The sequence below is a fragment of the Ambystoma mexicanum genome, chromosome 1p (assembly GCF_040938575.1).
Source record: "Ambystoma mexicanum isolate Mex_15411 chromosome 1p, UKY_AmexF1_1, whole genome shotgun sequence".
Taxonomy (NCBI): domain Eukaryota; kingdom Metazoa; phylum Chordata; class Amphibia; order Caudata; family Ambystomatidae; genus Ambystoma; species Ambystoma mexicanum.
The window spans coordinates 594526447-594540839 of NC_090921.1; the positions used below are offsets into that span (position 1 = coordinate 594526447).

Here is a 14393-nt window from a genome sequence, read left to right on the forward strand (position 1 = left end):
TCCACATCCATCAATCTGGACTATGTTCCTCTGGTACCAACTCTCTGTGTGTAAAGTGTTTCGCCAAACAGAGGGCAGGAGGCCAATCTCTTTCCTCAGCTGGCTCCGTTTTATGGAACAGTCTCCCCTTCCCCTTCGTCTTGAGCCAGACCACCTCAAATTCCAGAAGCTCCTCAAGACTTTCCTTTTCAACTCTTCCTTTCCCTCCTCTGCTAACATCATAGTCGCTGTGATGGTGACCAGGGCCCTTATGTGTCTTGGGGGCCCAGGCCTCCCACACTCAATCACCTCAGCCTCTGCCCACACACAGCACCTGCCTTGGCACCCAATAGGCTATGTCACTGTAGGCCTGCACTTACCTACTTATTGCAGGTCAAAGTTCCCTAGCACTTACTACATTGAGGACTTGCATCTGCTGCTCACCCACGAGCACATGCACTCTGCACTTACCCTCCAATCCCTCTTCTCTCCCTGCACTTGCGGGCTCTGAATGCTCATAAAGCCTAGTAGGTCCGTCTTTATCCTCTAATGTATAAATTGTTTTCAATCCCATGTCCCCTCCCTTTTTGTATACGCGCCTAACAAATGCACAATAAATCAAATAAATAAATAAGTTCAGGAAATTCTCCCTAATACAGGTAATACCATTCTATAAACTGAAGGTTATTCCGGCCCTTAGATCTTGGCCCTTGCAAATGGGGTTCCAATAAATGTTATTTGTCTGAGTTATGGTTGATGTCAATGCAGGTCATGATAAAGTGTAGAATTATTTCCAGTTTTTGAAAATGTCTTATTGCAGTAGAAGGAATTGTGAATTCCCATCTATGCAAAACGGTGTTAATGGTAAGTGATAAAAACCTTGTATCCTAGATGAAAGATATATGAGCAATCCTTAAACAATTAGATGTAACTGTTGAAACACTACTGACTAATCGGGTGCGAGTAAAAAACACATTGTGTTGGAACGATTGGATTGAGAATTCTGCAGATGCGAAACGTTATAAGCTATATTAACATTTTAAAGTTGAACTGAAATCGTGATACTTGGATATCTTTTAAAATTTCCGTGTCCAAAGCAGAGAATTCAGTTCAAGGGTTCAGTTGAAGCTAGATTCAACATAAGTAGTAGGAGTCTGTTCTGGTATCCCTAGAGATCAGCGTAACTGTAGATTTTGTAATCATGTGAATGTGTTAGAAAATTTAGAACACCTGTTGGTTAATTGCTCGTGTTTAACAATCCAGACAAAAGGCTCACTTTGGCTTTTTCTTATCTCAGTATAATACTCTTACACCAAAGCGTTGGTGGTTTATGTATTTAAAATTAGATTTTATTGGAAGCTTAGATGAATGTACTGTCTTTGAACCTAGGGTGACTAATGTATAATGTGTTTTTGTATTTATAAAAGTTTATATAGCGTCTCATAAAACAACATGAGTACAAGTCATGAGTCAAACCATCAAGAACAGTAAGTAGAACAATTTGCCAAGATCATTGCATTAAGAACCTGGGTGGGGGAAGCAAAGGAGGAAGTGGAAAATAACTGTCAGGAGTGAGGATGAAGTAGGTGGGATTTTAAGGAATAGCGGAATGAAGAGTATGAAGAGATAGAGCGGATAGGGAGAGGTAAAGAGTTCCAATGGAGAGGGGCGAGGAGAAGGAACGATCGGAAGCGGGAAGGGGCACAAGGAGGGGGTGGGACAATGAGTAGGAAGTGGTCAGCAGAGCAGAGGGGGCAAGAGGGAGAGTAGAAAGAGAGGAGGGAGGAGTGGTAGGGAGGTGCAATATTATGAAGAGATTTTAAGACAAGACAGAGGACACTGAATTTGAGTTGTGAGTGAAAGGAAAGCCAACCAAGAGAGGTAAGCAATGAGGTGACGGAGTCATGAGGAGAAAGGGAGCAAAGAGTGCGGATTGCAGAATGGTAGAGGGATTTGAAAGGGGCCAGATGAGAGGCATGGAGACCAAAGAGGAGAGCAGAGCAGTAGAAAAGACGAGAGAAGATAAGGGAAGAAATTAAGAGTTTGGTGGCATGGAAGGTGAGGGAGGAATGGATTTTATGACCATTGAAGAGATGAAAGCGACATGCACAGGAGGTGAGAGAGATGTGGTGAGTAAAGGAAAGGTTGGAGTCAAAGTGGAGGCCTAAATTGCGGGCTGAGGCATAGAAAGGGAGCTGAGAAGGAGGACAGAGGATAAAAGGAGGGGAAGAGTGTTGGCAGGAAGGAATAAAACGTCAGTTTTATCTGTGTTTAGAGTAAGAAGGTGGGATGACATCCAGTTTTTGATAGCAGTGAGACAGGAGGAGAGTTTAAGATGGATGTCAGGAGTGAAGAAGAGAAGGGGAGGAAGAGCTTGGTGTCATCAGTGTAGAAATGGTAAGAGATACCAAACGAAGAGCTGATAGGAGCTAGAAAAGAGGCGTAAAGTGAGAAAAGGAAAGAGCCAAGCACAGAGCCTTGAGGAACACCAAAGTCAAGGGAGTGAGTAGGGGAGGAGCAGCCGCCCCAAGAGACTGCAAAGGAGCAGTTGGAAAGGTAGGAGGAAAACCAGTTGAGGACAGTGCCTTTGAGACCAAAGGAGTAGAGTGTTAAGGAGTAAGGGGTGGACAACGGTGTCAAAGGCGGCGGATGGGTCAAGGAGAATGAGAATGGAGGAGTGTTTGGAGTAGCGAGCAGTGAGGAGGGAAATGAGAAGAGATGAGAGTGGTTTCAGTGGAATGTTTGGGGCGAAATTCAGATTGAGTGGGGGGAGAGCAAGAGGTGGGAGATGAAAGCTGAGAGTTGGGAGTAGAAGAGACGTTCCAGGAGCTTGGAGAGGAATGGTAAAAGAGAGATGGGACGAAAGCTGGAGGCCAGATGGGGGTTAGCAGAGGGTTTTTTCGGGATAGGCATGATGGTAGCATGTTTGAATGCTGAAGGAAAGGTAGCGGTGGTAAGACAGATGTTGAAGAAAGAGGTGAGGTAAGGAATGAGGAGAGGGTAGATTTTGGGAATGAGAGGGGTGGGAAGTGGATAAGAGAGGGCAGCGGTGGGATGAGTTTTAGATAGGAGGAGGGAAACGTCAGAGTGAGTGACGGGGGTGAAATTAGACATGCAGGAGGAAGGGCAATAGAGAGATGGGGAGGGAGGAGAGTAAGAGGGGGAGTGTAGAATGTTTTGTCTTAAGGTAAGTATCTTAGAGGAGAAGTCGTCAGTGAAGGCAGAGGGTGAAAGAGGAGAGGCTGTAGAGTGGTCAGGAGTGAGAGGGGAGAGAAGACGAGTTAGGGTTTGGAAGATACGTCAGGGGTGAGAGGATTGAGAGTGGAGGAGGTTAGAGAAGTAGGATCGTTTGGCAGAGCTAAGGCAGGAGTCATAAAGGGAGTGGAAAGAGAAATAGGCTTGGTTAGCTGGAGAGCAGTGTTTGAGCCAACGTCTTTCGGGGCGTCGGAGAAGGCGGCGCATAGACAGAAGGTGAGGGGAAAGCCAAGGTTGGGAGGGTTTGCGGGATGGGCAAAAGGGGGTAAGAGGGTGTAGTTGATCAAGACTGGAAGCGAGGGAGGAGGATAGAGTGGATAATGCATCATTAGCAGAGCAAGAAGAAAAGTGAGGGAAGAGGAACAGGTATCATAGAAGTGAGAGGAGTTGAAGTTGCGAAGGTCTCGACGAGAGAAGGAGATGGAGGAAGAGGGAGGAGGGCGGAAGGAGACAAGGGGAGTGGGGGAGAGAGAGAGTAAGGCATGGTCGGAGAGGTAGTTGGGGAGGATGGAGACAGGGGAGGGGCAGAACGTAGAAACAAAGATAAGATCAAGAGTGGAGCCGGATGAGTGCGTAGGTAAAGTAGGGAGGGGGTAAGAAGATAGGAGACGAGAATAGAGAAAAGAGGGGAGGTGTGGTGGGAGGAGGAGAGATGAAGGTTGAAGTCGCCAAGTACCGTTAGGAGTGAGGGCATAGGAGAGAGGAGGTGGTCTAGGTCATCATAGAAGGAGGTGAGGGGCCCGGTGGGGGGTAAATAATTAGAAAGGATATAGCCTGGGGGAGGTGAAGGATCTGTACAAGTATTCAAACGAGGGGAAAACAGGGAGAGAATTAGGACAGGGGGAAGACAAGCAACTAGATTGAAAGAGAAGATCGATGCCACTGCCACGATCAGTGGGACGGGGAACATGACTAAAGGAGGAGGAAGAAGAGGTGAGAGAAGCGTTCTCTCCATTAAATTAATGGAGGAGTACATTGATTCATTGATGTGTATTTTATGAATTGATATACATGTAAAAAATGTATGGTGATATCATTTTGTTATACTAATTTAAGTTAGTGAAGTCAAACAATTAAAAAAAATTAAAAAAAATATTCAAAGTACATGGAGTATGAATTAAGTTGGTCTACCAAGAGCCTCCAGTCGTTCTCATATAATTTCCTATTGGTTTTGGAAGGGTTGGTAGTTAACTCCCACACATGCGATTTCCAACAGGAGACTTTCACAGGTCCTTGCAAATTTAACGGGGATGGAACAGTATTATCATCAATGGTCTTCCTAAGGTCACTGAAGAGGAAATTTGTCGGGGGGGTAACATTGTAGCGTATAGAGAGGACTTTCTCCATATAACTATGGATTCCACAGATATTAGACCCAGTTCATATCTTATTATACAATTTAAAAAGGACTGGGCAATGCCCAGATGCATTCTGGCTGGCAGAGTTGGAAATTAAGATACATATGAAGTAAGTTTTAAATTGGTTAGCTATACTGCTCTACCAATTTGAACATTATCTAGAACTTTTGCCTGAGGTGAGGAAATTGCTGCACATAAAAAGTGAATTTTACGTGATACAAGCAATGTACGAGCGTGAGAAGATTAGCACATATCACGGTTCTCTTTGCACTCCAATGGATTTACTGTGTCATGCCACCAAGATTGTTAAATTATCTGAATGCTAAACTGAATTTAATCCACATATAATAATCATTATTATGGTCCTCATATTTCTTGCCTGCTGGTGCTAGCGAGTAGACTGCAGCCTCTTGTGCGACATCTACCCCTATCCAAACACATTCAGGGATCATGCATTACACAAATATTGTTCAGATCTTATTGCAGATCCTATATAATAATTGTGCGTGCTACAAGCAACACCCAGCAGTTGGCAAGGAAAGACGTGCCATGTTGTGTTGTCACTATAAATTCAGCTTGTGTGTTATTTATTTATTTATTAACATTTATAGATCGCGCAGCAGCCTTGGGCATCGTGGCACTGTTACAGAGATAGTTGCTGGTTACAGGAGAAAAGTACTCACATGACAGTGAGGTATGAAAGAAACAGTGGTAAAAGGACAAAAAAACATGCTGAGTAAGGTGGGTGTGGGGATAGGAGGAAGCAGAGGTTAGTTAAAGAGTGTTGTTTTGAGGGTTTTGCAGAGAGCTGTGAGGAAGGTTTCAGCTCTGAGATCATTGGGCAAGGCATTCCAAAGTTTGGGTGCTAAATGTGGAAAACCGATTCCCCCTGCCTTTGCTCTTTTGATGTGAGGTATGTGCAGTTGGTTGGTGTAGTGACTTCTCCTAGGACGAGAGGAGGTATCTCTAGAGATAGTTTCAGATAGGTAGGGTGGGGCAGTGAGGCTGAGGCACTTGTGTTAAAGTGAGGGTCTTAAAGGTGATCCTCTCCTTTACCGGGAGTCAGTTGGCGGCCTGTCTAGCCTGAGTGACGTGGTCTCTTTTGGGGATACTGAGGGAAGATCTGAGCGCGTTATTTTGGACTATTTGGAGCCTGCTTAGATTTTTTGGCAGAAGTACCATCCAGGAGAGCATTACAGTAATCCAATTTAGCTCCAATAGTGGCTTGGGCGATGGATAGGCCGTTTTGGCTGGATAGGAAAGGTTTTATGGCATTTATTAGTTTGGTGGTGTGGGTGGAGACAATGGCATTGACCTGTCGAGTCATCGATAAGGTGGCATCTATGAAGACTCCAAAGGTCTTCACAGAGGAGGATACAGGTATGATGGTGAAGTTGCAGTTGTTTTTGTCAAGGTAGGGCAGTATTTCTTTAGGGCCTAGGCGGATGATCTCTGTTTTGTCTCCATTTAGGCACAGTCCGTTGGCTGCCATCTAAGCCTGCATGGTAGTGCATATGTGATGGAGGGCAGCTGCATCTTGGTAGTAGGATCCAGTGAGAGGGAGGAGTACTTGTGTATCGTCGGCATAGTTAGTGTAAGCTATGCCTAGGGAGTCGAGTTTGTCGAAAAGGGGCTTTGTAAACAGATTGTAGAGTAGGCGCAGTGCAAGATCCCTGGGGCACTCTGTAGTGGATAGTGGTGGGGGATGCGTTAGCCTAGTCAGAGTATACCTTCGTGGCACAGCCTTCAAGGAAGGAAGTTATGCATGAGGAGGCCTGTTGGAGAAGTGAGCTGCATTGGAGAGATGGGAGGTAAGAATCTTGTGATCAACAAGGTCAAACGCAGCTGAGAGATCCACGAGAAGCAGAAGGGCTGATTTGTCCATTATCTCAGTAGTTCGTTTTTTTAGGTCCAAGAGGGCAGTTTCTGTGCCATGGCCTTTGCGGAAACCTGATTGCCTTTTACTTAGGATGGTGTTAGATTCAAGGTAGTGTTGGATCTGGCTGGGACTGCTTTATGTAAGATCTTAAGGAGGAATGGGACAGTGGTGATGGGGCGGTAGTTGTTGGGGCAGGTGGGATCAAGGGAGGTTTTTTTTAGTAGAGGGTGGACCCAGGCTTCTTTTAGGCTGAGTGGAACGGTTCCTATGGAGAAGGAGGCATTGATGAATGAAAATCGGAGTAAGTGCATCAACGCAGTCTTTAATGATGTCAGGTGGGCAAATGTCTCATTTACACGTGGAAGGTTTAAGATGCTGGAGGAGATCTGAGACTTCAGATTCTGAGACATCTCTGAAGGAGAAGAGGGGGGGTGGAAGGACTGTGAGGAGGGGTGTTAGGCATGGCATGCCAGTCAGGCTTAGGTAGTGCGTTGCGTTTGTATTTTGTCTTGGAGAAGTTTGATTTTGTTAAGGAGGGCTGCCTGTGGGCTGGAGCACCAAGCTTCGTCTTTGATGATCTTGTCTGGACTGGAGGAGGGAGTGATGAGATCTTTGAAAATGGAGAACATTTCTTTAGTTTTAGAGTTGGCATTGGTGGTCCGTTGGTTGAAGGATTCAGACTTAGCTTTGAATATAGCTTTTTTATATTGCAATGATACTCCTTTGAATTCTTCCAGGGTGGAGTCACTGGGATTAGACTGCCATTTGGCTAGGGCAAGGCGTTTGCTAGTGCGGAGGGCTGATAGCTCTTCCGTGAACCAAGAATTGGTATGCATGGATTATTTCTCCTTTTTGTCTTCAATCAGGGCTATTGCATCAATGGCTTTGGTGAGAGTGTGGGAGTAAATGTTGGCGAGACAGTTGGGGTCGCTTCCGAAGGGCGGTTTGAGTTCTGGGACGTCCAGCAGAGGGAGGAGGTTGTGCTTAGTACATTTTTTGGAGCTTCTGACCTTGGCTGGTTGAGCACAGGATAGTACTTTGTAGGTGGGTTCAGCGGGAACAGTGAATTAAATGCAATTGTGATCCATCCACGGGTAGGCCGAGATGGTGGTGATAGTGGATGAACAGTTGTGGTCTGCCACCCAATGAAGGGTGCGACCTTTACAGTGGGTTGGGTCTGTAACTCTTTGGGAAAGCCCTAGGTTAGTGAGTTCCTTGGCTAGAGCTGAGGCTGGTTTATCTTTTTGGTCGTCGAAACCTAAATTGAAGTCTCTGAGTAAGATGGTTATAGTGGAGCTTTTTAAGTTGTTTACTCGGACATGCAGGAGGTGCCCATGGAAGTCAGGGGCTGTGCCTGGCGGTCTGTAGGTGACAAGTATATTTATGGTACACCTGGGGAACAGGGACAATTTGGCAGATAGGAGGTTGGCGTTACTTTCCCAGGAGTGGCTGTACAGTCTAATGGGGAGTGCCTCCTTGGAAATGAGAGCTACACCTCCACCTTTAGATAGCTTACGGTCCTGTCGAAGGATTGAGTTGCTACATGCAACACCATAAATTCAGCCTGTGTGCTATGCAACACCCAGCAGTTAGCAGGGAAGGGCGTGCCATGTTGTGTTGTCACCATAAATTCAGCCTAACAGTGCGCCACTTGGTAATATCACACCAGGGGTTTCATATCTGTAAAGTCTCCCGCACTCACAGAGTCCCCAACAAAAAAGGCTGTCTTCTGAAATTCTGCATCATCTACCACCATGGGCATATTCCTGCCAAGAAGAATTGCCAACTGAGGGCATACAGTTTGCAAGCTTCTAATTAAAAAAATGAATGTGCGAAAAATAATGTACTACGTGCTGTACAGAAATCACGGAAGGCTGTTGCTACTTTGATCTCTCAAGAATGAAGGGTTAATTTAAGATAGGCAAAAGGTGTGGGGCAGCGCATACTGGGTACGTATAAGCACTTCTGTCAAAGACTGTTGATTACACACAGGCATCTGTTACCATGGCACTTCTCTGAAGTGGAATACGATGTCAAACTGCTTCTCTGCGTGTCACTGTACAGCAAGTGTTGCCCAGTGCCTCCGAGCTAGCAGCCGCAGGAAACATGTATGTTTTTTAAATCAACTAACAGTATCGTTTTTCAACAGCTAAGTCTGCAAGTAACGTCTGATCTTCAAAACGAAGGTGACCTTCCTGTGCGAGAGGGAGCGGAGTGTAGCATAAAGATGGTTCTACTTGCCCTTGGTGGGAAACAGGTTTAGGTGGGCATGGTAAAACATTTTTCTGGATTCTCAATACTTAACACACCTCTTAGCAGTCTCCGGCGTCCCCACTTGGCCGAGTACTGGACTCACACTGGATGTGCGGCACAAAGCTCTATAAAGAAACACTAGATTAATTTAAATGCAACAACACAAAGAAAGGAGGACAAAGGCATGCTGGTGTACGGTCTTTTAGTCATCAGATGCTTTAGATATGTCGTAAATCAGCCCTATTACACCAGCAGTTTTATATGTTGTAAATAAAGGAGGTACTAATTGCAGCAGTGGGGGCACCAACATTTTCTGCATGCCCTGGGTGCAGAGGTCCAGGCATTGAGAGCAGACCCACCAATAAAGGTGGCGGGCCCAGCAGCTTCTAGTGCAGCCTGGTCTGCGGCAGTGACTAGACTGATGCGTTTCCATCCCTTATCGGGCAATGAAGAGATGGAATTGCAGCTGTGAAGTTAGTAGGTGGTGCCCCTCCTGGCAACGGGGCACCTCGTTGATGAGCCGGGCTAGAGCAACAAACTGTGATGCAACGCCCCTCCTGGCAAAGAGGCACAACATTGATATAGAGAACCCTGGCCTGAGGCAGTGATTTGAGGAGCGTGGTACCCTTCCTGGGCACGGGGCACTGCTGAGGTAGGATCAGCCAGGTATTTGAGTGGTTAGGTGCTGAACGGTGCACTAGCTCAGCCCTCCACAGTGAGGGTTGGGCTGTCTCCAACTGTCCTATCCTGCAAGTTTTCTTAAGACAGCACACTCTTGTATCTCAAGTGAAATTTGAAAAAAAAGCAGTCTGTCTACAAGAGCTGTACCCAGTCTACTAAAAAGGACAGTGGTAACTCTGCTATTTTAAAAACCATTCTTGGATTCATCCTGCCCAGAAAATGATCGACCTATCTCGCAGTTGCCTTACGTTACGAAGCTGATGGAGGGTGAAGTTACATCTTATCTCCAGACCTTTGCTGAAGGTGATGGGTGGTTACATGATGAAAAAGTAACAGTAATTCCAGCAGCCCTGCATGATCTAACAGAGTGGAATGATTCAGAAGGAACAGGGATGCCAATTGTTTTAAATCTGCCAGCAGCCTTCGATACTGTGGATCATGACATCCTCCTGGGCCATCTGTAAAGAACGGGTCTAAGAGGGATTCCTTGGAAAGGGGTTAAATCGTATCTGACTGATCAGACCCAACAGATATCTCTCCCTCCTTCTCAAATCTACCCAAATGTCCATTCTTTGTGGAGTATTTCAGGGCTCTTCTTTGAATCCACTCCTTTTTAATCTTTATTAAACAAAACAAACCACTGGCACACTTTATCCATACTTCTGGTATTATTATTATTAGGGTATTTATGGACCACAAACCTAGCTTGGGGAAGCAACAGAGCGTTTACAATCATAAGGGGAAGAACAAGATTAGAGAGCAGAGAAACAAGGGAATTGGGATCTAACAAGTGGGAGAGAGGGCAATTGTCAAAAATTGGTCTACAAGTTGCCAGGGGAAGACACAGGGTGGGGGTGGGGAGATAAGATCACCCAGTCTCAGCTATGGTGTGAAGTGTATGGACCTAGGTGCTAGGGAGGAGACATTCCTTGAAGAAGAGGGTCTTGCGCTACTTCCTGAATTGTAGAAATGAGGGGGCGAGTCGGATGTTGATGAGGGGGGAGGTCCCAGAGCTTTGGGGAGTAGACAGAGAAGGACTGTCTTCTGTTTTTCCCTTCTTGCGTGGGCACAGTTAAAGTGTGCCCAAGTTTTTACTTCTGTTGGATTCTAGGCCTCCGAAGATGCTGAGTTTGTGAGGTAACTTGGTGACTTCAAGGTGACAACCTTGTCGATGATGCAGCAGGATTTGAAAATGATACAGGCTTGCAGCAGGAGCCAGTGGAGGTCGATGAGGACCAGGGTGATGTGGTCAAATTTGCAGAGTCCTTTGATGAGTCGTGCTGCAGCATACAGGACACATCTCAGGGGAGTCAAAGGAGTCGCCCGAAGGCCTTCCAAGAGGGCATTGGCGGCCATCCAAGTGGGAGAGGACCAAGGCTAGGACAGCAGATCTGAAGTTGTATTCTAGGATGAAAGACGTGATTTTCTGCAGCAGAGAATGTTGGTACCAAGCCGTTTGTGTCTTCCTTGCTATGTGCTGTTTGAAGGAGCGGGGTCTGTTGATATCAATCCCAAGGGATTGGGCGCAGGTAGCCAGCTGGGGTGTGAAGTCCTCAAGGTACAAAGCAGAGAGCCAGGTTTGGATGTTCAGCGTTATTGGTCGGCAGTAGGAATTTAGACTTGGAGGGGATGAGCTTCAGGTAAGCACTAGAAATTGACCACTGGATCAATGAGAGGCAGGCCTTGAGCCTGTGGATTTCTTTGATGGAGGATATCTTGAGGTAGAGCTGTGTTTCATCTGCATATTGGTGGATGTGGATGTTACGTGGAGCTGGTAGGGCTGCAAGCATTTTCATGTAAAGATTGAAGATAACAGGTGAGAGGATGGATCCTTGCAGGAGTCACAGGAGAGGGATTTCTCCAGATCACCAACTCTACCCATTTGTACAAACTAGTGTCGATTAGCAAGATACGGTTTGTACCAGCGGAGGATGGTTTCACTAATCCCCATGCAGCGATGTAAATTGGCAGTGAGTGTATGGTGGTCTAATGTGTTAAATACTGCTGAGAGGTCAAAGAGAACCAGGAGGCAAAGATGGCCATCATCAAGGATTTCATGGGCATCAATCACCTTGATGGTAGCCTTTTCTGTGCTGCACCTGGGTCTGAAGCCAGATTGGTAGAACTGAAGGGGGTTGCTGGTTTTGATGTGTTGGAGGAGTTGCGTGGCTACTGCTTTCTCAAGGTTTCTACCTATGGGTAATGGGGAGGTAGTTGCTGAGGTTGTCATTGTTCAGTGTTGGTTCGTGAGAAGTGGGACGACTTGTCCGTCCTTGGGGAAGGAAGGGTGAAGGGGAGTCTGCCTTGAGTTAAGAGAGCTGAACCCAGCTAAGGGACTCTTTAAGATGTGGTGGCGCTCTTATAGGAAGGTTGGGGAAGCAGAAATGACCCAAACATCAATAATAAGGTAGACTCAAGAAGTTGGTAAGTGTACACTGTTTTAATAACAATTATCTAAAACAGGGAGTATAACGAACATCAGCAAATGTTACATAGCATAATCTTGAAGCAATTTCATAAAAAAGACACTTACATACTAAAAACTGGTCATCATTGACGTCATACTACATGGCTCAGTGTACAAACTTATGTGGGGTTGTGATAGGATAACACAGAACATCTACATATACTTTCTATCGGGGTTGAAGTTGTGATTGGGTATCTACTGTCAGGTGGGCATCTACGCCATCCTCTAGTGCAAGTCATATACATCATCACAAATTGCACGATTATTATTGGTTTTCAAACTATAGGGCTCTTTACTATGTGGTCCCCTATAAATGGTTGGCACACTTGTACCCTTCTGGAATATTCCACTTGCTAGCAGCGCACAACCTGTCGTTCCGGGTGCCGGTGGGCTGGCCTTGACCATAGCTTCCCAACCAATTAGCCTGACATCCATCATCACTCGTACTCTCTACCAGTCATTTAGCCTTTGAACATGGCCTTGAAGTCTTCACAATTGCTGAGAATATTAGGGAGTATAGGTATACTTGCATCTGTTTGTCTTGACGTCATCTGCTTGAGTCTATTTTCATCTTGGTCACATGTCTAGAGACCGTGTTTCGAGCTTCAATTTAATGTTAGATGGTATTCAAATGAATAAACCTTGGCACTCATTGTCCTTTGGCTGCACCTTCGCAGTAGCTTGTCTGCTCTCTTTCATTAATTGTATCCTTTGAATAGACAACTGGTTCTCGACTGCCCTGGCCTCTCTTGTCACTCGGCCAGCCAAGCCTCCTTGATTCTCTCTTGCATCTCAGCTTTTGTTTATCAACTACGACACACGTTCCGGCTTTCTGTCCATGGAATCCCAGTTTGCTAAAACACGACGTGGAACATCCATATTTCTTATGCATATAAATACACCTTGGTGTTTCTTATGCTTCACATATACCTTGGCGGCACCGCCTGCAATCTATATACTACTTATAGCTAGCTTCTTATGATCACTTAATCTACTTGCGTTACTGGCTCTGTACAATTGTAAATGGCTTGCTTATTCTTCTGTGATTTTCACATGTGTAATCTTCATTTTTCACATACAAAATAACTCGATTTCTTTATTTTGTCATCAGGTTCATAGGTTCTCTTTACGTTCTCCACTGTCATCTCCTTTTCACGTGTCACTTTACGTCATGTGACATCAACAATCTGCTCTTTCATTCATTTTCTCTCGTTCTTTGGGGATCTTCCACAGGAGGTTATCAGCTCTTTGTGGATACATAAAAAATTGCTTCCTTAAAGGGTACTTTGCTTCAAAGGCTGTTTGTGTTATTGGCATCATTACAGGGGTCTCCCTTGTCACTATCTCTGGTTCCCAACATATAGGTAGAACCGGGGCCGGACTTCAGGTGGAGGCTTTTGGCTCCTCCTCTATAGTCCCCCCTCTGTAGAGGAGGAGCCAAAAGCCTCCACCGGAAGGTTCATCCACCACTCTTCCTTCAGTCTCCATTTTCAGACATCCTTTTTTGAAGAGTGTGCTTCTTTGGAGTGCATATACATCACTGCCTTCAAGGGTCCTGCTAATTTTACATGATCATCAATGCTCCAAACCATGTGACTGAACTGTCCATTTGGACTACAGTAGATCCATCTTCCCACGTATTTCTTATGGTCTCTTGTATACAGGAACTTCGTTTCCTCAGGTGCATGAATAATGGCCTTGAAATGGTCTCCAATTTCTTCATGTGTCAGCTCCTTTGGTCCAACTCCAGATTTGATATCAATCATGATCTTCATCCCTATTGACTTCTTTGTTGTCATCTTGCATTGTGTGGTGATTACCCGGATCACACAAAATCCAAACATTATCATTACTTGCTCCAAGGAACTTAAAAATATTCGCCTTCCACTGAGGTACCCATGAGAAGATTGAAGCAAACCAACTGTCATCTGCAACATCTTCTTCCTCATCTTCCATTTTGACGTGTAGGTTTCTCACCATCGTTATGGCCTCTGTCAAGGTCCCATTCTCGTCATCATCGCGTAACATCATTCTGCGATTTTGCCATAAACACCTCCATCCATAGCAGTGATCATATCTAAAACATATCTGTTCTGGAGTATCATTAATCTTATGGCTCTCAACTCTTCTTTGATTGCATTGAATCCCTTTATGGTAGTGTTGATGGTCTGCAGAAGCTGCCATCTGGTTATCTGTAACCATTTAGTATTCACCATAGTCTGGATCCCTGGCATGAAGATAATCGTAAACGTTGAGGTAGTCTTGCTGAACAACCTGTGCTCATACGAAATGGAGTCGAACACTTCTATTGACTTTGCTGAGAAGTAATTCTGCCTCTTCATTCGTTTAATAACTTCAAGTGATCTCTTCTTTCTTAGATGAGCATCGGCTTTGGGAAATTCTCCAATGTTCAAGTCACTTGTCGGAATCACTAATGCTGGAACTTGGTTAAGCACCATAGAACATAGTCCACACTAATCTCTGGGTAGCTTCATGTAAGCTCTGGATCCACGGGCCCAGC

The 14393-nt window shown here is 45.3% G+C and overlaps 1 long non-coding RNA gene across 2 annotated transcripts in view; it reads right to left on the minus strand.

The window, feature by feature from the left end:
- Nucleotides 1-14393, minus strand: part of LOC138576339 (uncharacterized) — an 87682-nt gene that overhangs the window by 24287 nt on the left and 49002 nt on the right. For both annotated transcript variants that reach the window (XR_011303963.1, XR_011303964.1), the window contains exon 2: nt 8781-8849. This is a non-coding gene — a long non-coding RNA (uncharacterized lncRNA). The remainder of the gene's footprint in view (nt 1-8780; nt 8850-14393) is intronic.